Genomic DNA, 25,453 nt, shown 5'->3' with positions numbered 1-25,453 from the left:
ACAATGAATACAGTACCCCTCCACTGACCTAGTTATCCGCCCTTATCCGAGATCGGTGGTACAGGGGCAAAGAGATAGTGTCAATGGCCTGAGACGATGCAGTGAAAAAGGCGGAGACCGGTGGCAAGGGCTGAAGAGCCAGGTGCTATGAGAAACAGCAGGTCCTATACACCGCTAGGAATGTGGAGAGGGGGGCAAGGAATAACAATGTCATGTGACAACAGTAGGGAGAGGCCTTTGCCAGATTTTTCCACTTGGAGAGATGTGTGGACCCTTTGACATAATCTATTTTCAAGATGGAGACTTATGTTTCGAGTAATTTTAAGTCTGAATCTGTCCACCCGGAGAAAGGGGTTCTGCTGGGACCTGTAATGTTGGGTGTTAAGGGGTCTGAAAACACAGAGGGGCTGATTCGCACGGACACTTGTGGTGGCGCGGATCTAATGAAAGGCGACAGCGGGTTTTGGGTGGAGAGTTAACTTCACTTAACTCTTTTGCACAGGCTTTTCCCTCTTCATTGCATAAATTCCTCCAAGGGCAACATGGTGTACTCTGCGGAAGCAATGTTTCCTCAGAGATAGCGAGCCTTCCGCCAGCCTGATATCTACTGAAGCGACGAGGAGGACCGGGCACTAACAGGGACCCTGGGCCGCTCCGTGCCAGGGGCGGCGATTAGCGAACTTGCATTCCACCAGAAATCTTTGAAATAAATCCAGTTTAAAGAAAACTGAGGGTCGGTGGCGGTCAAAACAGAAATCCTATAAACAATATAAGCCGAAACCCACAGGCTGGTCAAATCCAGAGGGAAGATACGAAATAGCGCGAGTCACCCGAAATATACCCACGCAGAGAATAAAGTCTCCACCAGTAGAACTGAGCAAAACCAAAAGCAAGACAAGCCTTGTATCGCGGGGAGCGCTTCCTCAGGCAGCCATTACTCTGATGTCGAGCTTTGGGGTGGGGCTAAGCCCACAATGTTGTTGGAAGACAACCATCACAGCCAATAGAAAGACTTTTCTCTTTTGGAGCCGTCCCACTTGGACGGCCACAGCCTGACTTGCTGCTGCCGTAAAAGGGTTCTTATATTCTTTATGGGGGTCATCTGTTTGGACCCATAAAGAAAATAAGAAAGCTTTTACCACACACGTAAGTCAAGGAAGCCAGTCCAAGTGGGACGGCTTCAAAAGAGAACGTCACTAACACCTCTTTTCCAATGGCTGGCCACCCTTTAGCATGAACGGTGACGCCAGCCAATGGAAAGGCAGGGCGGGGCTTGACCTCGCTAGTGAAACTTACTCTATATCATTAAATCTCGCCAGCAAGACTGCGCATGCAGCCTACGCTAGTTGATACCTAAAAAAGTTCTTGGAATGTGAGCAATTCAAAGGATGGCAAAAAGACTAGGGTGCAAGTGAAGGACAAACTGTAGAATAAGGCAAGCCAAATAATAAAAAGTAAACGAGTGACAAGAATGCCAACAAGTGGTAATCTTTAGGCAGGCTTTTGGCCTTCTGTATGGTGCACAACAGGCTTTTACCTAGAGACAGCTAAGAGCTGTCTCGTATGTAAGACAAAAATTATTAAATTTTCATAGGAAGGAAAATACATTTGAACCGATTAGCAGTATGCCTGTGACACTATAATAAACAACAATTTAACATCACAAGGCAGAGACAGTTAACCTACAGAAAACCTTTTAATCCGACTCTAGCGTTCTGTGATACCCTCCAAAGCCTTACAGATCCCGTCACAATCAAAATGCCCTCTAGGAACGCTAGTATACATGAGGCAAACCTTGTCTTGATGCACCACAGCAAGGTAGATGAAATGTTCACCTATGTGAAAAGTTAGTCCTAGATATAACTACCCACTGGCTGTCATCAGTAGGTTATATATGATATAAATATTTATACACATACAAATATCCATATATCGAGACACACACACGCAGAGCTAACAAGACCATGGACAGGTACTTGCCTTGTACATTTCCACCTTCCAGATGCTACATAGAACTATATATTTGGAAAACGAGCGGAAAACAAGGAGTATTGCAAGTGTAACAATTGGCCATTGCAGTGAGCTGCTAACGTTTGGTGTCTTGACTAAAGCCTCAGAAAAGATTCAAATCATCCAACAAGATTAAATAAGCAGATCGCACAAGCTCTTCTGGGACAACAGCATTCCCAGGCCTAAAATAAGCAAGTTGAAAGATGTATTCGTATATGCAAAGACAGAAGGTTTAAGAGGCATTCATGTAAGCGTCCCTCTGATAGTAGATATGAGAAGACAAGGTTACAAAACATTGCAGTTATCAAACAATTTTAAATTGACAAATCTACGGTAGATTACAAAGTAAATATTGAAAAATGCAAAAAAGGAAACACTTGCAATCATATGCTATCCATGGATAAGCCGATTTTACTATAATGCATTTCACTGATGCATAAAGTTGAAATATGAAAGGTTTCGTGGTCAAATACAAAAACACTAAAGCGGGTGTCGAGAATTACTTCAGGAGCAGCACAACTGGATGGTCTATACAAACAAAATGTAGACGTATAATGGACTTTCAAGACATGATGATAAATATAAGTTTAATGATTTTTGGTATTGATAGAAAACTACCAGGAGAATAAGGGCATTTCTCTCAATGCGTAATCTCCACCACCATCTTCTTCCATGTCCCTGAAATCACTGAAACAAACAAGCACTGGCACAGCCAATAAGTCTAACATTTGGGACCTTCTATTTAGCCATGCAGCACATTATCAGACTACCCAATGCGTCATAAAGCCTAAAATAATTAAATTAAAGGGTAAGATAATCATCAACTACCTTCCAGAGTGTCCTAAATGCTCTCAGTTTGGAACCAGCTTGAGGCTCAGCCAATGACAGAAGAATTAAGGTGGGCCTATGGAAACCTGCGATGAACTGAGGGCCCTTCTGAGGGCAAAAACCAGATAAAGCGAAAATACTGCTAATCTGTCTAGCCAATCGTAAACGGGTAACCCTTTTTCAGCCAATGTTAAAAAAACAATATAGTTTACATGGCTCCACAGTCTATAAAACTACTGGCAAACTCTCCCTAGCCAAGTGCTTAATATGCATAACTGCAACCAATCCACAAAGAGATCAGTTTTCTATTACTCTAACAATATATTCGGTCCTTTTCAATTGTTTGAAAGAACATGCTTTCTCTGCTAATAGATTATGACACATGGCCCTGTTAAAATGGTACTGTTGGTGGTGTGTGGAGAAATTCTCCCTGGATAATTCAGAACCAGTGTGCTTCGTGAGGAGTAATGCAACAATAGTTTTCTAATGAATTTCATATTTATTATACTTTTGGGTGGTGTTGAATTACTGTCAGTTTAAAAGGTAAGTCCTCGGTACACTTTAATACTCGGAACATGTTCATGTAGTTTGATGATCGCTGGGTCATAGGGCGCAAGACAATTTTACATCAATGGGAAAGCCTCCTCGCTCAGATTAGTAATCTTCGATGTGCTTTTGAATCTGTGCTGTACGTTAGTAAGTTCACACGCCTGTGTGTATGCATGCCGACTGAGCGCAGGGCAGTGCACCAGATGACAGTAACTGAGATGGTGAGAGGAGAGCATTTGAGAGTCTTACCAGCTGGCGCAAAGAGCTGAAACAGCCACTTCAGTGTGAAAGTTGCTGTGGTTGTATAGGAACCAGCCGAACAGCAAGCAGTGCCGTATAAGTCCCAGCCTGTGGTTTCTCCACAAACAAGAGAACGCTTTTGTGTCTGATCTAAATGCATGCAACTTCAAATACTCACTTTGGGAGTTTTAACTCATATTTTAATGTCAATAATGTCTTAAAGTTGGGGACACAAAGTACACTTGTTTTTGCCGGTGTTTTGGACAGGCTTGCAGTTTGTCTTCCGATGGAACATTTCTTTTAAGATTGTTATAAATATGGTGAGGCACTGAACGCAGAGCATCATCAATGCTGCAGGGAAATTGAACATATTTACAATTTGTTTTGTAAAGACTGCAACATTTGGTCATTAAAATCTGTGAGCTCGCTGGATCTTGCGGTGTTAAAAAGCAAAATGGGCTAATAAAATAGCACCAAAAAAAGTGCTCTAAGATATGGAGCGGAGTTTGGAACACGAGCAAAAAAAACAAAAAATAGTGCCCTGAAATGACTAGTTAAGCACTAAAGTGGAACGATACTAGAAATTAAGGCGCTGTTCCGTGGGCACAAGGCGGGACAACCAGAAAGATTACCCACTAGCAAGCGAGCCTTTTTAAAGGACAATTGAAGTAAGAAATAAAAGGGCAATGGGCAGGCTTTAGCCCACAGAGTGAATACAGCATGTCTCGATGAGACCGTGCATGAGCTGTCTAGCCTCGACATAAAAACTACTGGCAATCAAAAGCAGGCTGCACTGCAGTTCAGGTTACAATGTTGAAAATACCCGATTGCAGTGCGTATTTTAAAACCTCACTTTGCACATAAAGGCACAATAGGGTCTGCCAGCGGTTATCACACCAAGGAATCTCAAAATAGAGATTAGTCCACTTATGAAATAAGGGAAAGCCAAAAGCATTTGATATCCGCTCCAGTAATCGAAATAGCATAGCAAAATGTAGATGCCTATTTAACTGGTAAAGTTAGTGTCACAAAGCAACCCCATTGCTATTAAGAAATGAACTTCGTCTTTTTTAGCTCTTACCCCCACCTCAGAGGTTCAAGGAACACTTCAAATGTTTCCTTAACAATTTAAAAGAGTCCCAATATATTTTGACCATGTTCTACCAGGCAGCCCTTCCTAAGTGAGGCACTGCAGCAAGGACAGTCTGAACATCCCCTTACCATCCAACACACTATATCAGGATCAGTGCGCAAGGAATGGTATACACTCACACTTCAGTGTTTGATACACTATGCAACAAATCTCCGTTTGGTACAACATGGTGGTGAATAGGTTTGGTGACTGCTTTCGCGATTAAGTACTACATCTCTTGAGCAAATAAATGTATCTAACGGTTATAGGTCAACCCCATAACCCTACTAATTTCCGATTTAGAATTCCATTTTAAACCCGAATCACTCTGGCCAGGCTTGCTTAACTACTTCTTCCAATGTCGCTAGGAACTGAAGCTACTACACAAGTCATTTTGAAAGCTAGACACAGACTCCTGGTTCTAAGCTAGGCTCCCTTTTTAAGATCAATTCCCAGGCAGGTGACGGTGCTTCAGATTAGGGATTAGTGGAACTGGAGGGAGGGCAGCCTTAGGTTTTAATGTCCTGGTTTGCCCCAGTGCACTCTCAGTAGTCCTTATACGTCCACTAAAGAACAGCAACGTCAAAGGGTTTACATGTTTTCTCCTCAAAAACAGAACCTGCAAGAAGAAACCCAATGCTTGTCTTGCTTAAAGGAGACCTATGTGCAAGTCTTGATGGAGGTCGTAGGAATGCTACAGGCAAATTAAGTTGCATATCATCAGATTCTAAATTAACAATTTTAAAGCCAGTCAAAAAAAGTTTGCTTTAAGCTTTTTCAGTCTTCAGATTACTGCAATAATGTTCAGGTTCTAGGTGATAGTCTTGTATTTTCATAAGTCACGATGAAAATCCCTCTGTGTGGAGATCCTGAATTAGATGCTGAGCGCACAGACTACTGGACTCTTACTAAGATCAATGACCTACTCTCTCTTTCCGCATTATGTTCCCGTAGAACTAAACAATCAGTCCCTTGGTTTAACGAAAAGCTGCGGTCCAGTGAAAAACATTGTAAGCGCCTGGAAAGCAAATGGCGGAAAAAATTATAATACAGTACTAAAGGAGTACTATTCCCAGGTACGGGTAGAAAACAAATCGTTCGAGAAGAAAACGCAATCGGATATAAAAAAAAATGTGTTTCCAATATTGTGAAAACTGCCTTGAATTCAGAGGTGTTAACCAAATGTCATTAATTGTCCATTAAATGGTGTAAACAGTTGGCAGAGTATTTCCAGGATAAGAACTACAATCCAAGCAAGTTTGTTGAATGCTACTAAGCCAGCAGAAAGTTTCGGCGAGGTGGCGGGTTCTAGTAGAGTCGCCCACTATATCCATCCTCCCTTATCATTCTATGGATGAATCTCTAATGGCCATTAAGGGCCTTAAGACAGGGTTCCCATGTGACCCTGGCCCGTCCAGCTTACTCGACAAAGAGGCTCAGGCTATCAATCTGGTCATAAATAGTCATGAAAGAACCACTGTTTTCTGCAACTGTGCCCACCAGATGGAAATATGCTATAATGTTACCTTTACTTAAAAAGTCATTGGCTGACCCAAAAATGTAAGCCAAATATTGGCAAATTTCCCTTGTTATAGCTTTTAAAAAAATCTTATAAAAGAATGTTAACTCGCACAGCTCGGGTTACTTTGAAAATAACCACGGTCAGTCGGGACTCAAAGCCAATTATAGCGCAGAAACAGCTCGGTTAGTAGTAGTCAACCACATCAAAGGCACACTAAATACTGGGAGCAAGGCCATCTTGATCTCGTTAGATCTATCGTCTGCCTTTGATATCCACGGAAGATTGTTGGCTTGCCTTCAGTTGACTTAGATAGAAGGTCTAGCCCTGAAGTGGCTGACCTCCTTTCTGAGCAACAGAAGTCCGGAAGCATGGATTCTTCCATGTTAGTCACCAATTTGTGAATAGGGTGTGGGAGTCCCTCAACAGTACGCATCGAGTCCCAGCTTATTCAATGCCTACCATACGCCCCTAGACGTCTTGGTTGAGGCTCAGGCGGCGAAGGTAATATAATAACCGGATGACACATAGCTGCTCTTTATCTGTGCAAAAGGGGATGATTTTGATTGAAGGGCTATCAAGTCCTCTCTCTAATATGTTCAACTGGCTATCCTCCAACCAAATAAAATGCAACCCAGATAAAACAGATTGCGTTCTTTGGCGACTCCTCACCTAAGGTGTGGAGCACTTGGTGGCCTCAAGACATTCCTCCCCCAGGTACGCCACAGAAGCTTGGTAAAAAACCTGGGAATCAAAATGGACAGTGCCCTTGTCCTTCAAACCTCAAATTCAGTCACTGGTTGGTTCCTGTTTTACGAGATTACGCTCTTTGAAAAATGTTTCTTTTCTATAGGTAGAAACCAGGAAAATGGGGGCCCAAGCCCTGCTCACCTCCAGGCTTGACTAGGGAAATGCTCTCCAAGCCTCCCGGATTAGGTTTTACGTCATTTACAAGTGGTCCAGACTGCAGCAACCAGATTAACTCTTAATCTTGCCACAAGAACACATTCATCTCCACACTTGAGCGCGTTTCACTGGCTCCCAATTAAAAAGATTATGACACCTCACAAAAGGTTCAGGTGGAAAAATTAAGTGAAACAATCAAATTACAGACATAGTCATACATTTACTAAAAAAGGGAAGAAAGAAGAGGCCTATACATACAAAAGAAATTTATTGCATAAAAATTCATTAAGGGGAACAATAACGCTCAAAAAAGGGGAGACTGTTGGCAATACACTAACAAACAATTCACATGCCAAACAAGTGGTTAACAAACCGACATTGCATATGAAAAAGGAACAACAAACAATGATGTGTCCTTCACAAATTGTGGCCACTAGAAGCGTCGACGGCGTTTCGACCGCAGGGTTACTGTGCGGTCATCATCAGGACTACAGTTTGAGCGTTAAATTTCACTTGATACAAGGCAGGCCAATCATAGCTAAGATGGCTAGTTGCAGAAAAAACGAACTTCGGAAAATTCAATTGCTAGAGCAATCCAATGTTTCAATTTCCCTCGGGCGGAGATAAATAACGCCTGTAGGTATGCTCGGTAAATACATTCAGCAGGTTACTCGTGGTGGGCTCCGACCTGTGGGTTGAGCTAGCCGATTTATTGGGCTAATTCCTACACCACTGGTCACCTTCTGAATGTATTTACCGAGCATACCTACAGGCGTGATTTATCTCCGCCCGAGGGAAATTGAAACATTGGATTACTCTAGCAATTGATTTTTCTGACCGAATTACTGGGCTAATTGCTACATGCCATTTACTAGTCACCTGCTGAATATATTGACCGAGCATACCTCTACAGGGGTTATTTATGTCCGCCTGAGTGAAATTGAAACATTGGATTGCTCTAGCAATTGAATTTTCCAAAGTTCGTTTTTTCTGCAACTTGCCATCCTAGCTATGATTGGCCTGCCTTGTATCAAGTGAAATTTAACGCTCAAATAAACTGTAGTCCTGATGATGACCGCACAGTAACCCTGCGGTCGAAACGCCGTCGACGCTTCTAGTGGCCACAATTTGTGAAGGACACATCATTGTTGTGTTTGTTGTTCCTTTTTCATATGTAATGTCTGTTTGCTAGCCACTTGTTTGGCATGTGAATTGTTTGTTAGTGTATTGCCAACATTCTCCCCTTTTTTGAGCGTTATTGTTCCCCTTAATTAATTTTTATGCAATACATTTCTTTTGTATGTATAGGCTTCTTCTTTCTTCCCTTTTTTAGTAAATGTCTGACTATATGGCTGTAATTTGATTGTTTCACTTAATTTTTCCACCTGAACCTTTTGTTCGGAGTCATAATTATTGGTCCCTGGTTCAGGGGTGTTGGACAGCCTCTGTAGTTTGTTAATAATCCCCCATTATAAAGAGGCTTCTTTATAAAACACTGGTCCTGGCTCAAAGCCCTCCATGAGAAGGAAGCTGTGCGCCAGAGTACAACATCGATGGGAATGTAGGACATTAGCAGGAGACCCATCACAAAACATGGGCTGTCCGTTATATGTAAAGCACAAATATCCGCCTTAAAAAAAGATCTATTGACACTATTTAATTTGAGCATAACCTGCAATGGTGATGACAAAAGTACTTAAGAAATAAATACTTTCCTAAACTTTAAAAAGGTCTAAACCTGATCTTATATTAAGGGGAGACTGTTCGATGTCAAGAAACCCTGGAACCTGTATCCCTTTACGTAGATACATCAAGCAACAAATGAACTAATCTTAACAAGCATGCTGCCATGTTTGGGTGGCTTTCGGAACCAAAAACCTAGGCACTCAACTGCAAAGAAATCTTATGCCTAATACAATTTTCTGTATGCAATTCTTTTTGGGGCAAGATCATATGCATATCTTTAAAATTGGGAAGGTAAAAGAAGGCCTAGCAAGAGGAAGGGCACACACAGTCCTATTGAAATAAACGGTGCAGGTGTCCTCTATACTCTACAAGTGGAGTGTCTACGTTTGCAGGACAAACAAGTCTTTGCCTGCTGACAGACAACCAAGCACTTGTGACCCAAAAGATCAAGCAGCACTGGTGTTTGCAGTTTGAACTCCACTGAGCTAGAATCCTCACCAATTTACTGAGTCATTAAAATCATGTGTGTGAACTGGAAAGGGTCTTGGAAAAAAGTTACAAGTTAAGATCTAGCATTTAAGTGCTTGAATAGGATTAGAGACTGAAGACTGACCAGAATCATAAAAAAACAGGGTAAACTGGAGAGTATTCAACAGATGCAGAAGGTCACTGTGTCAAATTGCTTGAAGAGTTAGGGCTTCCATATACAGTTCTTCTTATCGTTACATTGGGTGAATGTCCCTTCACTTGTCATCAAGACACTGTCTCTGGAAGGTTGCACACTTTATTTGCCAAGTTAGTGGTTAATTAACACATGGCTACCTAAAACCAGCGTTACATTTTATGTGCAGTCAAGAATTCAATCACAGCAAGGTAAAATATTGTATCTGCCGTGACAAGTCTTCCAGCCAATCCCAATGCCTTTTCCAGGATAGCATAACCAACTAGTGAAATTTTAGTGTTTGACTTAAACCCTACATCTGCTGGGGGCAGTTCTGGAAAGAACCTTTATCTTTGAAAGTATTAGCTGCATCTTGGGCGATTTGCAAAAATGATATGAAGAAAGGTGCTCTAAAGGAGGAAAACCACTTCTGGTTAAGTCAAGCTTCCACAAAAAATGAGCACCTTTTATATAATCCTACACCCAAATACAGGATATATGTTGGCGCGTAAGTGTAAAGCTTCATTATCTTTCCAAATGATGGTGTCTTTGATTTCAGGTGGTATTCCCCGCTTTGAAAGACAACTTCCTCCCATTCAGTTTAACAAGTTAACAGCTCACATCTCTATGTGCAAACAGACACCCCACAAAACAGGATTGTCAACTTGGCAGTTTGATACCTTAAAAAGGCAATACAAAATTCATTTAAATTGCTAAGAATTAATTTAGAAAGTTTGAAAAGAATTTGAATTGTGACATAACATCATGTGTCAAAGACAAGTCACTAGCAGATCAGACAAAAATAATATGGCTGTGAAAGTTGACAGAAGAAGTGAAGAAATGTTTAAGTCAAATGATCATCCTGCTATCACACCACACAACTCCTATTCGAAAGTTAACAATTGTAATCTCTGCAGATGAACTAGTGGACACACAACAAAATAAACCGGGGATAAAGATAATCATTTGTGGCGCGCCTAATATGCAAAGTAATCTAAATTAAGGAACCAGCTAGTCATTTAAACATCAAATGTCAATACTTTGCAAATGGGAGTGAACAGCAATGTAAATACAAACAAAACTAGTATTGCTAAAAATCACAGTAAAAGGATTGTATCTAATGAAATTAAATCACTATTGTAAACATCAGCATAGACTGTCATACTGCTATCTAGATTTCCAAAAATCCATATCAGTCTTTATATTTTATACACTCGCATATGAAATAGTATTGCATTGTCCCTACTTTGCACCTAATTTGCAATTTCTGCAACAATCATTTTGCATCCTCTCACCAGATCTTACTCAGATTACCACATATTTTAAAATGTTTAACTGCATAATAAGTTAGGTCATTTAAGAGCAGATTCAACAAAAAAAGCTATTCGAGGAAGTCACCGCTGCTGCTTTATTTAACCGCGGCGGCAATTCTGCTGCGGTGCGGCGGTTTAGCAGAGTGGGCGGGGCCGCGTCAGCCAACTGACGTTCGCAGCACTACGGAGGTAGTGTTTGCAACGGCCATTGGCGGACAAACGCAGCATAGGGGTTAAAATAAAAAAAACTATTAATTAATAAAGTAAGAAACAGAGCACACCATACACAACCAAAGCCCAATGAGCAATAGTCAGGATGTGTTGCACCTCGTCCAGAAATTAGATTAAAAAAAATTGAAACCTTTCATAAAAGTAAAGCATTGCGCCAGACGAAAAGTTCCTGAGTGTGAAACAGACACAGCTCTCCAGGATTTTGTTTGCGCACATCTAGGCTGTTTGCTGTCTAAATTCTCTATATCCCTTTGTTTGCATCAAACAAAATTGTTGTAAGACCCAAGTAAAGCTATGTGTATACTGGAACAAACTACCCATAACTCTCCAAGAGACTTCCTTGTACAGTAAATTCAGGAAACTACTAAAAGCCTATTTATATTAATTTTACCCAGTTTCCACTTCCGGTCCGGATACACAACAGCGCCGAGATGCCCCAGAATGATACGTGCGCTATAGCAAATATTAACCTAACAGAACAGTGGTTCTACAAGAGGATCCTTTTGCTTTTTCACATTTGGCTTCAGAGAATAGACCCTACATACAGCTCTGCAGCCATAGTGGCAACATACTAAAAGCAACTGCTTAAAACATGCCTGCACGACAAAAGGATCTAAAGAATTAACATTCATTTTTAAACCCCCTAATGGAGTCAGGCACCAAAGTACCTAAAATTGACATTGAAGTATATGCACATATGAAGTTTTGAAAACAAGCAGGGTGTCGTCCTGTTCAGATAAAGACTCGGTTTGAATAAATGTGTACATTTTAATCAATTAAATGCTGTTGTAAACATCACAAATTCGGTATGACCAAGTGGTTTTAATCAGCTATTTAAAACAAGTCAACTGTGAACATCCTTAGTAGGTGGGCAGACTTATAAAATGACACCTTAATTTCTGTATACACATTTAAAGAGCAAAGGGTTATATTATTATCAGGACACCAGAAGCCTGGTTGCTAGTACTGAAAACCTACCTTTGTTATAGCCTGGGCACTATAACCATCATAAAATGTGATTTCCGAATATCTGCAAGACTTACAAGTACTACTCAATTTAATAAATTGACCATGAGCAATCTTATAAAAGCACAGACTCTTCACTTGCCGAAACAATGTACTGGGAGAACTTGGGGCCAACGCAGCCGTTAAGTTGCACCTAGATGTTGGACTTGTGCCACTCAAACTGCTGTGCTTTACCACATCAATCATGTGACAGCCACCTTGAAATGATGGGTTGAATGTCCCACAAGCTTGCATCCGCTGTTGAACTGAAAGTAACTGCCCATTTGATTCACATAGCTTTTAATAAATGCTAATTATTTCATACAAACCTTAAATTCTTTGGGACAATAATTGTAATTGGGCTGGAAACATGTCGATTCTGCCCATAAAGAGCGTACAATCTAATCAGCTCGGACAATTTGCTAAAGCAGCATCTTAAAGCTTTACAAACTATCAGAAAGGCATAAATTTGTCACTTAGTATTCATGTTCTCAACCATTTAAATAAGCTGTTGGTTTATACAGCTGGGGAAAAATAAAAACCATGAAACACTACTCTACAGGCAAAATTAAAACAGAAAAAAATTCCAAACCAGACTGACAACCATGGACAGTGTATGAAAGACGTTTTCATGTGAGTCATGAACTGAAAGCAGGTTAATTCAGCAAATTATAAAATACATGAATAAAAGTCTCATCCATTTTGTCTTACCAACTTTTTCATCTGATGACCCCCTTGTGGACAACTTTCAGTCCTTAGTGGCTAGAATAACCCTCCAACAATGTAAGGGCATCAAGTTTAGCCTCTCCGTTGGATCAAAATTAGCTCACATTCCTTCGCCGATGCTGAACTCTAAAAAATAAAATTCTAGCAAAGAATTACTTTTAGTAAATAGGTGTCCAAATCAATCATTTCTTCATAACTGGTGAAAACATTAAATTGAGGTACAAACATCTAAAACACAATTCATGTTTAATTTAGCACACTTAATAAAATTCAATATATAGTTATTAAAAATACAATTTAACAGGCAACAAAATAGTTTTAAGCAATTCCTTCATCATTACAGCAGTTTCTTCTTGATGCGTCGTCCTCCAGAAACGGGCATTCTTCCTGAACCCTAAAATGAACTTCGTTTTCCCCCTCAATGAAACAGGTGAACTCGCCACAGGTTCGATATTACAACAGAAACAAAGCAGTAACACTTGAGCACAAACGTATGGCCAACATTTTACTACAATGTTTAACCAACTTCTATATGTAATCCATTCACCAGCCAATTATAGGTTGATGGCCATGTTCAGAGTAGAGATTGCATTTGCAGCAAGAGAAGATACTGATAAGAGGGAAACTACATTAACTGCTAAGATAGATTCTGTGATAGTCAACAAATGCCACTGCATTTGAACTGAAGTCAACCCCCCCCCCCTCCCCGCCTCCACATTTCACTTCATAATAAAACGGAGGAAAAAACAGTCGCGACTGTCAACGGTCAAAATTAAGCCTTCCAAACATCTAGATCTTGATTTAGCTAGCTTGAATTAGTCAGGTGGCCAAAGCATTACAGTAAAGTGATACCGCTGAGGTAAGAACAATCCTGTGCAAGGCCCTATATATTGGAACACCTGTCTCGGAACAAGACCTTGAAGATAGGAAGACGTTCAGGATTTTTCCTAAATAGATCAGCTCTGTGAGTAAAGAAACAATAACAAAAACCACTCACATTAGTGCCAAAATCCCCTGACATAAGTAGCACCTTGTAATAGACTGATGCTGCAAGTGACACCATCTGGAAACGAACTGTTCCTGGAGGTGGAAACATTTGAAAAATAGTATTCTTTATTTCCTTAATGGAGAACTGGCCTTCTAGTGTTAATCTGAGTCAATAGCTTTTTCAGGTAAGCATGTAAACAACCAAATTAAAAGGCCGAGTAATAAGGCGGCCATGTTTGGGTGGAAGTTTTAAAAAGTGGGGATTTTCTGGGTTAGCATTTTCTGCTAGAAATGTCAAAAGGGCATGGGGTCGACCAGCATCACACTGAAGAATTTTAGAGAAATTGTTTAGTAGATCTGGTAAGGAAGTGCTTTGAAAATTGTGTAAAGCTAAACAATGTAAGTTTGTGCAGAAGAGTAGACAACTGCAGACTAAAGAATCAAGTAACAAACGGCAATGATGGAATTGAACAACGATCTTCTTGATGGTCAAGAAATCTACGAATATAGAAAAAAACGAAAGAGGAGTGGATTAATTTCCATCTCCAAATATAGGTTCACAGGTAATATTGGTTTTAAATTGGAGGAACCTCTGTACGGCAAAACATGCGTTAGAAACTGAAACATGCTGTGGTTACTTTGTAGATGGTGGAAATAGAAAACTGTACCTGAAGACTTTCGTAATTGAAATAAACCTTACAAACTTTAAAGTTCCTGTCTCAGAATAAGAAACCTAACACATCCAGCATAGGGTCCAAGCACAGATCATAAACACTGATTAAAGACTACACTATTCAAAACACAAGCTGGGAACGAAGCTCATAGTCCGTGAACACTTTCATAATCACCAAGACAGAGGGCCTACGCAATTTAACAAATTTAAAGTCCCTTCGATCTGGTGTTCTAGACTGAGGCTTGAAATGTTTCCAGACGTGAAAAGCTTCAAAGAATAATGAACACGTCTCCTTAGCCAAACTCATTTCACAATCGTATTTTGCTTTCTGGACAGGTTATTTGTGGCAAACTGCACATAATGCCTAAAAAAATTGGTGGGCTACTAAAGAACATTGTCGACAATTTAGAAAACCCCGCAAAGTAGCCACAAAAACACAGACTGTAAATCCTGATAAGGTGAATGCTTTTATACACGTCTAATAAGTATTGGTGCAGTTTGTTGCAGCCACTAAAACGAAGGCTAGGGCTGCTAAAAGTAAAAGTCAAAACGGCATTACGTCTGCTTGGTTGAGAGGAGAAACAAAATGCTTAAAAGTCCAAGGACTTGAAAATAATCTACCACAAGGTTAATTTTTCACATATTTGCAAAATCTAACTGAATTCCTACTAGATCTCTTTGAAAGTGTACAAAGTTTCAACAGGTCATTCGTGCATTAACATTAAGCATTACGAAAGGAAAAGAAACCAGACTTCCTTTATAATTAAAGTACTGACATGGGCGCTTTACCTTTTTATATCCAGAGTGGTCTGTTTTAGCTTTCAGGAGAGTACAAGAAAAAGTTAAGTAGATATGTGCATTAAAGAAGATACCTCTACGAACTGTTGGTTACAGTATAGCAGCTTGTGGTTGGTCAACATGTCTATATTCCTTTTAGTAAGCATTTGCAGTTTGCACTAGTAAGCAGAACTGGAAATCACGTGGCTCATAACAAACTTCTAATTTCTCACACAACGGCAGCTGACCTAGGACCATCAATGAATGAGTAAGCAACGAACCTTTAGTAGGTTTTGCTTCAGATGGGACGCAACAATACTTAATATCTGTTGAGGCCATAAAAGTAATTACTACAGCACAAGTGCTTCCTGATCAAAAGAGCAAATGTTAGTTATTTCAACGGCTGTATACATCGATAAAATAGGTTCCTGTTAAGGAACATGAACAAACAACCCCTTTAACAGTTACAACAGTCTGCATTCAGAACCCAGATTCTTCGCAGGTTATGGAAAGATGGAAAAATGGAGCATTTTAAATGGACTTCATGTGAAATATTTTAAATTTGATGTGAAAGCCTCAGTAACGACTGTTTGTTACTCAAAATATGAAGCTAAGCATCTTTGAGATTCACTGTCATTTGGCAGACGGCCGCATGAGTCACAAAGCAACAGCAATTGCCATCCGACAAATTTTCATATTACTATTTGCCCCAAAATAAATTTGATAGGTATATTAAGAGTAGATAGATTTCAATCTATCACAATCCAACAAGGGTAGGAAGGAATCGGTCTGCCTACTAAATAGGTGTTCAGTAACCTCAAGCCAAATTTAAAAGAGCTTCTCAGTTTGCAAACATAAAAGAAGCAAAATACCTATTGGAACACAGTTTTATGAAGTTGGCCAACTGTAAGTAGAAGTGGGACAAGGCCTTTCTTTTTAAGCAAGTTTTAGCCCCATGGCTTAGGACAGAGGCCTATGGACTTCAGAGCGCATACCTGGCACATTAAGCATCACTGCGTTTTTCCAAAAATGTGGCCTCAAAAGCAGATATGGTTCCACTCTTATGGCACACTGATATCAGTTGATTGAAATCAGAAAATGTACCTTCAAAAGGAGGACACATCAACAGAACATAGAAAAATATGATAAAACGAATCGCTTTTAATGATTTTGTAATTTGATAACTGGTGGCAAAGAACTTTCCTAATTGAGGCAATGATCTATGTGACGAATCAAGCATTACACCATGAGATGCATAAGCTCTCAAAACATGGCCTAAAATATTTTAAAGCAAAGCCATGCACATGGTGCAAATGACATATGTCTGAGTTTCATTGGGAACGCAAAAGAGTAAATTTGTAGAAGGGCAGAAGGGATTTGCTGCATAAATTGTATTTTTCAATTTTTCTTCCCAAAATCCCCCCAGTTATGACAAAGGTCGGTGAAGTTGGTAGAAAAACTCTAATTATTAGCACTTTGTGATCTAGGAGGAGGTCCGTCCTTGCAAAACTAAGAAATGTGTTCAGGTCTACTGCAGATTACCCATTAGTATCAGACGTTTTAGAGGAACTGGATACACACCTGTGAGGATTGATTCATCAAAGTGGTAAGTAGAAATCATAAAAGGGTTAGCAGAAATAATTTAAGTGAAAGAAAGGGATGTCTATAAAAGACTTAGAAGACACACTTTGAGTCTGTTACTATGACAACATTATGAAATAAATGAACTTGCTTGGATTAGAATCCACTGAAAATAGCAACTATTACACGTGGGTGCTTGGGGGATTTGGCTACAGGTAGTCTAGCAGGATAGAAACAAAGCTGCATTTGGCACCCACATAATGCAGTTGTTTTGTAGCTGGCATACCAATACTGATCCCACCAAAAGTTAAATATAATTATGGATTTTCTACATATACAACTGGTATGGTCATACTGTATAAGACATGAAACCACACAAGAGCAATTAAGAGTCACCGAAGTACCTTAGATTTATATTGGTCAAAAGACGATTACTGCTTTCAAAGTAAGGTCTTTTGTAAAGGGAATCATGGACAAGATATTAGAACCTCTATCTAGATATGACAATTTTCTGAAGTCCATCATTTTGCTATGGAACAGACTAAAGTACACATTTCAGTTAAGTTGCAGACTGGGTTGAACGGTCTACGGTGGCAAGCAACTGTCACAAAGTTGAAAGCATAAGAGATGAAGAATTTCTTGCAACTACTTCAGAGCTGAACTGTAGGCTGCAAACTGCATTTTAGTGGGTATGGTTGAAGTAGAAGGAAGTGTTCAGAGTAGAGAAATCTGTAGGGGAGGTATCCCTGCCAACAACCCTTTGAGCCTCTGTTCAGAAGGAGCGCTTTTTTCTGCCACACTTAAAGCAATGTGCAGGTTTATAATTTTAATTTCGGAACAAGAATTATGCGCCCAAGAAACAGATTAAATAATACTGACCAGGAAGATTATCTTTCAGTGAATCAAAAAATATGTACTAAGTGTGTCTGGCCTCACTGCGAGTCTGTTCTGGGGTAAAAGCAGCAAGATAGCTAGACAATGACTGCACACCCTATAAACAACCACTACAATTCTCATAAGGAACGTTTCTATCGGGTCCCCTATTGACGTAAATGGTCTGTTGAACTTCTGAGGCATGAAGTAATGAATGATACCATATATGTGGCTGTAGACTGCATAAACGTAACCAAACAAGCCACCCTTACAGTTACCACGTATAGTGTTTTGTTGAGGTAGTACTGTCTGTTTTCACATTTAGGACACAAACATTGTGCTGAAAAACTAGTTTTGGTAAAACAGCACAGAAATAGTTTGGTTTATGTGCAACTCTTAAAAGAATTACAGATGTCAGGAAGTGCAAGCTCTCAGGAAAGCAGATTTAAAAAAGCTTTAAAAAGGTCAGGAGGCGAAAGACCGTACATTTGCAGTCTACTGGATGATACAGTCACCATTATAGAGCTATGTTTCAAGACACGTATTGAAGTTAACTATATGTAGCTGTTCAACAGAGGCCCATTAACTTGATATGGACAGGACTATTCAATACCCAACAGTGAAAAGAGGACCTTCTCAAAAGATCCTTATCACCGAGGTGGTGAAAAAAAAAGCATGCCAAAGTAGGCATTTCCCACAAGCCGTAATGATTCTTGCATGAAGTTTTATAGGGGAAAAGTGAAAACTGTACTGAAGAATTCAAGGTGGGAGAAGATGCAGGATTCAGGAGGATTTCTTAGAAAGGTGTTTTGGACTGAGCAGCAATCTTAAGAAGTTGCTTCAAAATGAGATGTAAGCTATGAAACATTGACGTGGATATTCTGATGTTACAAGGCTCATCTTCAGCGTGGACTGTTCGATCTTGAGGACTAGAAAAGCAGTCAAATGAAATAAGCATCTTCACTAATTTGGGTTCTGGGTACCAGGCTGCAAAGAAATAGCTTTCTGTAGTGAACTGGTCCAATTGTGTGGTTGCCTCATTGGGCAAGCACTTCAGCTGATAAAATCTACTTCTGCATCAGTTACGCTTATCAGTTCATCTGCCTCCTCATTCTGCACACATTTGCTACAACTGCAGATATTGGTTAGGAGTCAATGCCTCTGTAGTTTCTTAGAAAAAATTGTGACTTCGTTAAGGAAATAGCACATGGTTGCAATTGTCTACATCATGACAGAATGTCAACTTAAATGTTGAAATGACTGCATGGTTGCATGGTTAGGTCCAAAGTCATATATTCAACTGATGTGGTATAAGTGTTCCTTTCGAGAACACATTGCTTGCAAGTTTGGATGATCCCGGTTATGAACACATTCCAACATGGATGCAGCTCTCATGATTATCAGGCTATGGAGTTATTTCTAGTAAGAAATGTAAACATCTTTTGCAGGAAATACATTTAGGGAACAAAAGCCATCTAGGTTAGAAACTGTTTCCTGCTCCCTCGTGCATGCATTAATAGTCTTCAAGGAATGCTTATAGTAATCTTACATGCAGTTGTGCATGATAAGCATAAACACAGAAGCAAGAGACCATGGAACCTCTAATTGAAGCAATCTGTCTGGTAGCAGGGCATGATCTTCTGGTGTCTTCGCCACTTGAAGCAATCTGTCTGGCAGCAGGGCATGATCTTCTGGCGTCTTCACCACAAAGCAATCTGTCTGGCAGCAGGGCATGATCTTCTGGTGTCTTCACCACTCAAAGCAAACTGTCTGGCAGGAGGGCATGATCTTCTGGTGACTTCACCACTCAGTCTTGAAGTAACAATTGTGTTCCATTTTGAATTATCTTGACTGATTTATCTGAAGCCCAGTATTTTGGAGGATTTCATAAGAGTACAACATTGTCAAACTGCTTGCAAAAGCACATTGGATGGGATACATTGAAATTTGTTGTCCTAGTGCTGTAGATCTTTAAAGTTTTCTTGGCTCCACGATTCATATGTTGGAACACGCACGCTAGAAGTCATAGGGGACACATCCAGTCCCCTTGATGCAGCTAGACCTATACTGGATGCAAGACCAGCATTTTAAACATCTCCCATTTGCCTTTGGTAGGCTCAAGAATGGTTTTAGCTTTTCCAGTCAGCAGAGGCTTTCTTTGCCTGAAGTGTGAGTGGGACATATGCCCCTGTTCCTTTATTATAAAGCACTTTCTAAACAGCCCGATTTCATACTAGAGCATGAAAAATCTCAGCAACCCAAGTATAGATGTTTCCGTTTCACAAGTGCACAATTTGAATGAATCTTCCAGAATCTGAGCAGATCCATTCAAGAGAATGAAAAGCACCAATTTGTCTTAAATTATTTTTGGGGCTGAAACTGTGAAAGGTTTCCTCAAACTCATCAGTGTGAGAAATGGGGACAAGCGTCAGTCATTTGCTTTCTGCGGCCTTGCAATACATTGGTAGCAGGTTGTCTGCACTCCATCCAATTGAGCTTTTTGTTGGAAGAAAGCTTTCTGTAGTTGAAGATTTTGGCAATAATGTCAGTAAGAGAATCCAAGAATTAGATTTTGTAAGAAGGGAAAGGGTGGGTGAGAATTTAATTTATCATTTTAATGCTTCAGATTTGCAGCAGTTCAACTTAATCAGTACAGGCTTCAAAGACAAAAAGTTTAACAAATTCCATGGAATTTCAGCTTCAAACCAGCAACAAAGATAGCAAGAGCTTTCAGGCAACTCACTGCTCTATTCATTTAGAGGAATTAACTGTTAGCTATGCTAACCAAATGTAAACTTGTATCCTCCCTAATTAAGTTCAACTTTTTGTCCTGTATTCATTTTGCATGAATCACTTGAGAAATCTCCGGGCAGCGACCTCTTTAATGTTGTTGTGGAAAAACTCGAAGTGCTCATCTTAAAAATGTGCAGTCCATGTTTGCTCTCTAACTGGAGTAGCCAATGTAATACGTGGGGGGGTCCTTCTTAGTTTAACTATAAACATCACAAAGAGGAAGTGTATTGCTAAAAGAGAGCCCCAAGATAACAGACGACAACCAGGTTTATTTTTCTGACATAATTAGTAGAGCTTTAAAAGCCAAAGAGCAATAAATCTCCAGGATCAACACAAAATTCTAGAAGAGGAACCAGGAATATATCAAAGTTTTGGCTGAATAATTTAAAGAACGTCCCTTCCTAGTTAGGCAACAGTGCCAATATTGAGCTTTCTAGAGGACATGCTTACTTAAATCAACTGAAAGTAGAAATAGCCATCCAACTCAAAGGAGAGACTAATTAAAGATGAAGAATAAGCTCAACCATTAAAAGGTGGATTTCCCTATGAAACATTTCTCAACCATATGGTTCAGAGTGCATGCAGCGTCTCCCTTTCCAGGAACAAGCACTCCAACTGGAATTGCTATGCTTGGATGTCATTCTCTATCCGGGATGCGGCATCTCGCCCTGGGTTGGTAGTTTTCTGGAGGAAGGGTAAGGCAGCATGGTGGTTGAGGCCTTCTACACTGAATGGAACAAATACTTATTTTACTTCATTGTGCAAGAGGTTTTTAGACATTATGTTGAGGGTGTAGATTTACATGTTGACGCTTTGAATGAATTTACTCAGATGTATTGAAAAAGTGCTTGGTTAATTAAAAACACTGCACATCCCACATGAAGAATTATAAGAAAGTAAAATTAAAGGCTATTCGTTTGTCTTGCACTCAATCTCTGCAGCATTTCATTATACAAGTTCACAGTAACAAAATAATGAGTAAATCAATAAAAATACTCAAAATGTTGGCCAGGAAGCACAGTATCTCAAGAATATACTGGAATACTTAATTTACCGTCTTACGAGAGTTTTCCGATAGATGGCCAGAAACTTTGCAGTTCATCAGCTTTGGGTTCTCTGAAATATCGTTTCTTAATCACTTTGAACAAATTGTTCCAACGCGTAGCTTAATCCATATGTCTATCACATGTAGAGAATGGTAGTCATGTTACCAGAGGGGGTCCAACACTTTGGATTTATTTTTGCTCATCCAAGGGTTTTACAGACTTGGGTTGCTTCTTAGCAGCCTTGACTCTTTGAAACTGCAGAAAATTCACCATGATACGAAGGTGTGTGTGATCAAGGACTGCGATAAGAGCTTGACTGCAAGTTCGTATTGTGGCTTGTTAGAAATCTCTTGCAGCATCTTTCTTTATTCTGGTAACAAGGCTGGGCAAATGCAGAGGATGTGAATAGTCTCTTCCCATGTGCCACAAAGTTTACAACCAACAGATAGATTTTTTCTTTGCTACAGGAGCAGAGGCCAAAGTTGAATAGACTCCCAGCCATAGTCTGTAAAACGTCAGCTTTTTTCATTACCCGTACCCCTAATCAAAATATGGCTGTGGTTTCAGCAGTTTGTGTGTGTTATTAACTTGCCAGGCATGGGTCCTCCTTATTATGTTATATTAATCACCAAAAGCTTGTCATATCATTACGTTTTGCACTGTGGGGTATATGGGAAAATTCCACATATTATGAACACAACTCTAAATTTAAGCCTACTATTCCGTTTATCTTTTCAGTTATTATATGCCAATGTGTTTTCATTTGCAGATTTCTATCTGCAGCACTTCTTGAGGAAAGCGCACTTTAATGCCCAGGATTGTTTTATCCTCCAAAACTCAAGCCATAGTTCACCTGGGAGGTATAATTAGGCAGGTTATACACTGTACGGTAGGCTCTGGCCAGTAAAAAGTTTAATTACTTTGCAGCTGTGCCTCACGATTTCACATCCATAAATAACTACGGGTAAGAATTTTGCCAACATTATCTTCAGAAGGAGAGTTGACATGGGGCCCTGTAATGATCTGGTGAGCTTGGTGAAACCTGAAGTTGGGGCAGTGGCTTTAGTTTTGTTTGCTTCCATATGTGGACTGTAAGAACCCCTTAAGTCATAGTACCCCTAGATATTTGCATTTTGTGTCACAGATAACTGGCTCCATTGATGTGCCAAGAGCCAGATGGATTAGATTTTAGTGAACTTCACAACTTTAGTTTTCTTGGGGGTTATTTCAAGTTTGTTCTGCAATGTGTAGGCATGAAGGTAGTCTAAAAGATGTTGCAACCCAACAGGGATCCTACTCACTAAAGGTAGACAGTTGGCATACAAAATGTGGTTAGAACGTGATCTCCAAGTTTTGATGCATGGGTGTTTGAAGAGTCTAAATCATTGGACATGTTAGATGTACAAATATTGAACAGCAGGGGTGGAGGGGGCAAGTACGCAGCCTTGCTTAAGGCCAGTTGTAGTACATTTTTCCCTGGACAATTTTTTACCATCTCCTAATTTCACACACACCCATGTGTTAGAGTGTAGGAGTTGGATAGCTTTCCGTAAGGTTGGTGAAATCTCGGCATCTGTCAATTTCTGCCACAGTTGCACTCTAGAGAGCCTGTCAAATGCTGCCATGAAATCTATGTAGCAAGAATACAAGACGAGTTTTGAACTGTAGGCCTTTTCCATACTAATTGCAAGGGCTGCTAAATTCGATGACATGCTCTGCCTTGAGCTAGTAATGGTCAATGACAATTTCTAGCAAATTGCCATAAACGATCTTGATTGGCATGACAGCCTCTTAGCTCTGATGATAACCCTAGGAGACAAACAAATTGAGGTAAAGATGCCTTCCAAATGTTCTTTCTAGTTGGAAGCAAATACTGCTCAAACCAACAAAAGGCATCAACATTCCAATGCGATGAAATACAATTGTCAGAAACAAAAAATGGTTGCCTATGGTGGGCTAGCATAATTTTACATGATGTGGTGACAAGGAAAACTACTTTCAATATTCCTGGAATTTTCTGCAGGACAGACATTAGAAATGAGTGAGCCCAACAGAAAAAAAAATCCTTGAGAAGGACATAGGCATGTTCCCTTCACAATAAGTGGAGAAATGCATTTATAAGGAATCTGCTGAAGAGAAATTATGGCAGAAAGCACAGCAGTGGGTTTAGGGTTCATTGCTTCACTGAGAAAAAGTGAAGAAACAATGCTCACTAGAGGCAAGTACCGTAAATTATAAGGTCAAAGTTCTAATGACAATGATGTCAAGGAATTCCATGCATTTTTCTTCTAGTACTATTAAAAGGCAACAGACCTGTTGCTGATTTAACCTTCATTTAAATTCTCATTTTCTTTCAATTAAAAAAGTCCACTGGTTAATTTTGTAAACTTTTTTTTAAATAAAATTGGAAGGCGGCGGAGTGTTACTCATATCCGCGATGAAATTCTGGGATTATTCATATTAATGAATATCCCATTTTGGAACACCTTTTCCAGTAAACCCTGAGCATACTAAAGGAAAGTAAGTTGTAACGTGGATATCACCCAAATTGGGTTCAAAATGGCAATTAAACTCTCCGCACCATAAACATGCCTTGCAACATTTAAAAGATTAGGACTGAAGCCATGGCCAATAGCCTGAAGTAACAAAATCGGTTATTTTCACGCGATACATTTTGTCTACATACACCTTGAATTAGATGAGAATCAACTAACTTAATCAGGATAGTTTGTCTCATCACTGGTTGACTAGAACCAGACGTGGAGGGTTCGGTATAAACATGGTTATTTCTTTCTTTTTATAGACATCAGGCCCCTCTTCAGGAAAAGGCAGCAGCGAAAAAACAACTTGGACCCAGATGCAATTTTTTTGTGCATGCCCCTCCTTTAAGAAAAATTTACACTTGAAAATGAATCCATAATCCGATTACGAATTTAACATCTGCTATTTATAGCTTAATGCGGAGGGTAACTGAAACCGCACACACTGAACACTTCCTCATTGGCCAACAGGCTAATGAAAGGACTAAAGATGATGCCGATTGAATGCACTCTGCGTTAAAGCCTTTAAAATGGTTTAGACTTATGGTGCAGGACTACTTTACAAAACTGCATTACAAGAAAGCGTATCTAGTTTTTTCCCCTATGTCAGACATAACATCTCTAGTTGCTGTCTCGATAGAAAAGGAGTTCAAGATTAGGAAGGGTACATACATTGTAGGAGTCTGCTTTTCAAAACAAGCTGAAACCAACCAGGTGATGCCATAAAAAAAGTAAAATCAGACGATGCTGTAGCCACATTTGAAAGTTGCCCAATTTATTCCAGGGTCTTAAAGCGAAGTTGAGAAGTAAAATACTGCACGTCACAAAATGGAGGAAAAAGCTCACGGATACAGCCAACTACAAATGCCACCTTAAATATCTGGTTTTCTGGAATTTGGCACCACTATAAGCTTTAGACATTGGAGAGCATTCACATGGTCCTAAGAAAAAGATTTGTTTGCCTTTTGTCCCAGAGTCAACTGATTTCAGGTAATCATCCCGAGAAAGAAGAGGCAGAACGTTCAATGGGAGTTTCTTCATATTTGCGTCTAGCAATTTGAATAATCAGGAGGATGTATGGTGTGCATCATAATAAAAGTGGCGCAGCTATAGCAGATGCCACGAACTTGCTAGATGAGAAACCAAGGTCTACAGAACATGGTTAGCACAGCAAGATTCCTTCTGAGAAAGATGCAAGGCAGAAATCTATGTAAACATCCAAATAAGAGTGGAACTGGGGAAGCAAGAGATCTGATTATTGCACAATGAGCACCTAACTTGAACACTCTACACAAAGCAGAATCTGGGCAGCAATGTGAAGAAACCTTTGTTACGATGAGCTCTTACATGTCAAATCCATCAATGGCCACACTATGG

General features: G+C 39.8%; 1 protein-coding gene across 3 annotated transcripts in view; it reads right to left on the bottom strand.

Annotated features, from left to right (window-relative positions):
• The window catches only part of TSC22D2 (TSC22 domain family member 2), a 149,857-nt gene that overhangs the window by 43,877 nt on the left and 80,527 nt on the right, over positions 1 to 25,453 (bottom strand). For 2 of the 3 annotated variants that reach the window (XR_013602635.1, XR_013602636.1), the window contains one exon: positions 12,792 to 12,947. The exons of the other annotated variant lie outside the window; for it this stretch is intronic. The gene's annotated coding sequence lies outside the window, so the exon portion shown is untranslated. The remainder of the gene's footprint in view (positions 1 to 12,791; positions 12,948 to 25,453) is intronic. 3 annotated transcript variants of the gene reach the window in all.

The sequence above is a fragment of the Lissotriton helveticus genome, chromosome 11 (assembly GCF_964261635.1).
Source record: "Lissotriton helveticus chromosome 11, aLisHel1.1, whole genome shotgun sequence".
NCBI classification, from domain to species: Eukaryota; Metazoa; Chordata; class Amphibia; order Caudata; family Salamandridae; genus Lissotriton; species Lissotriton helveticus.
This window is presented reverse-complemented; position numbering and strand designations above follow the sequence as displayed.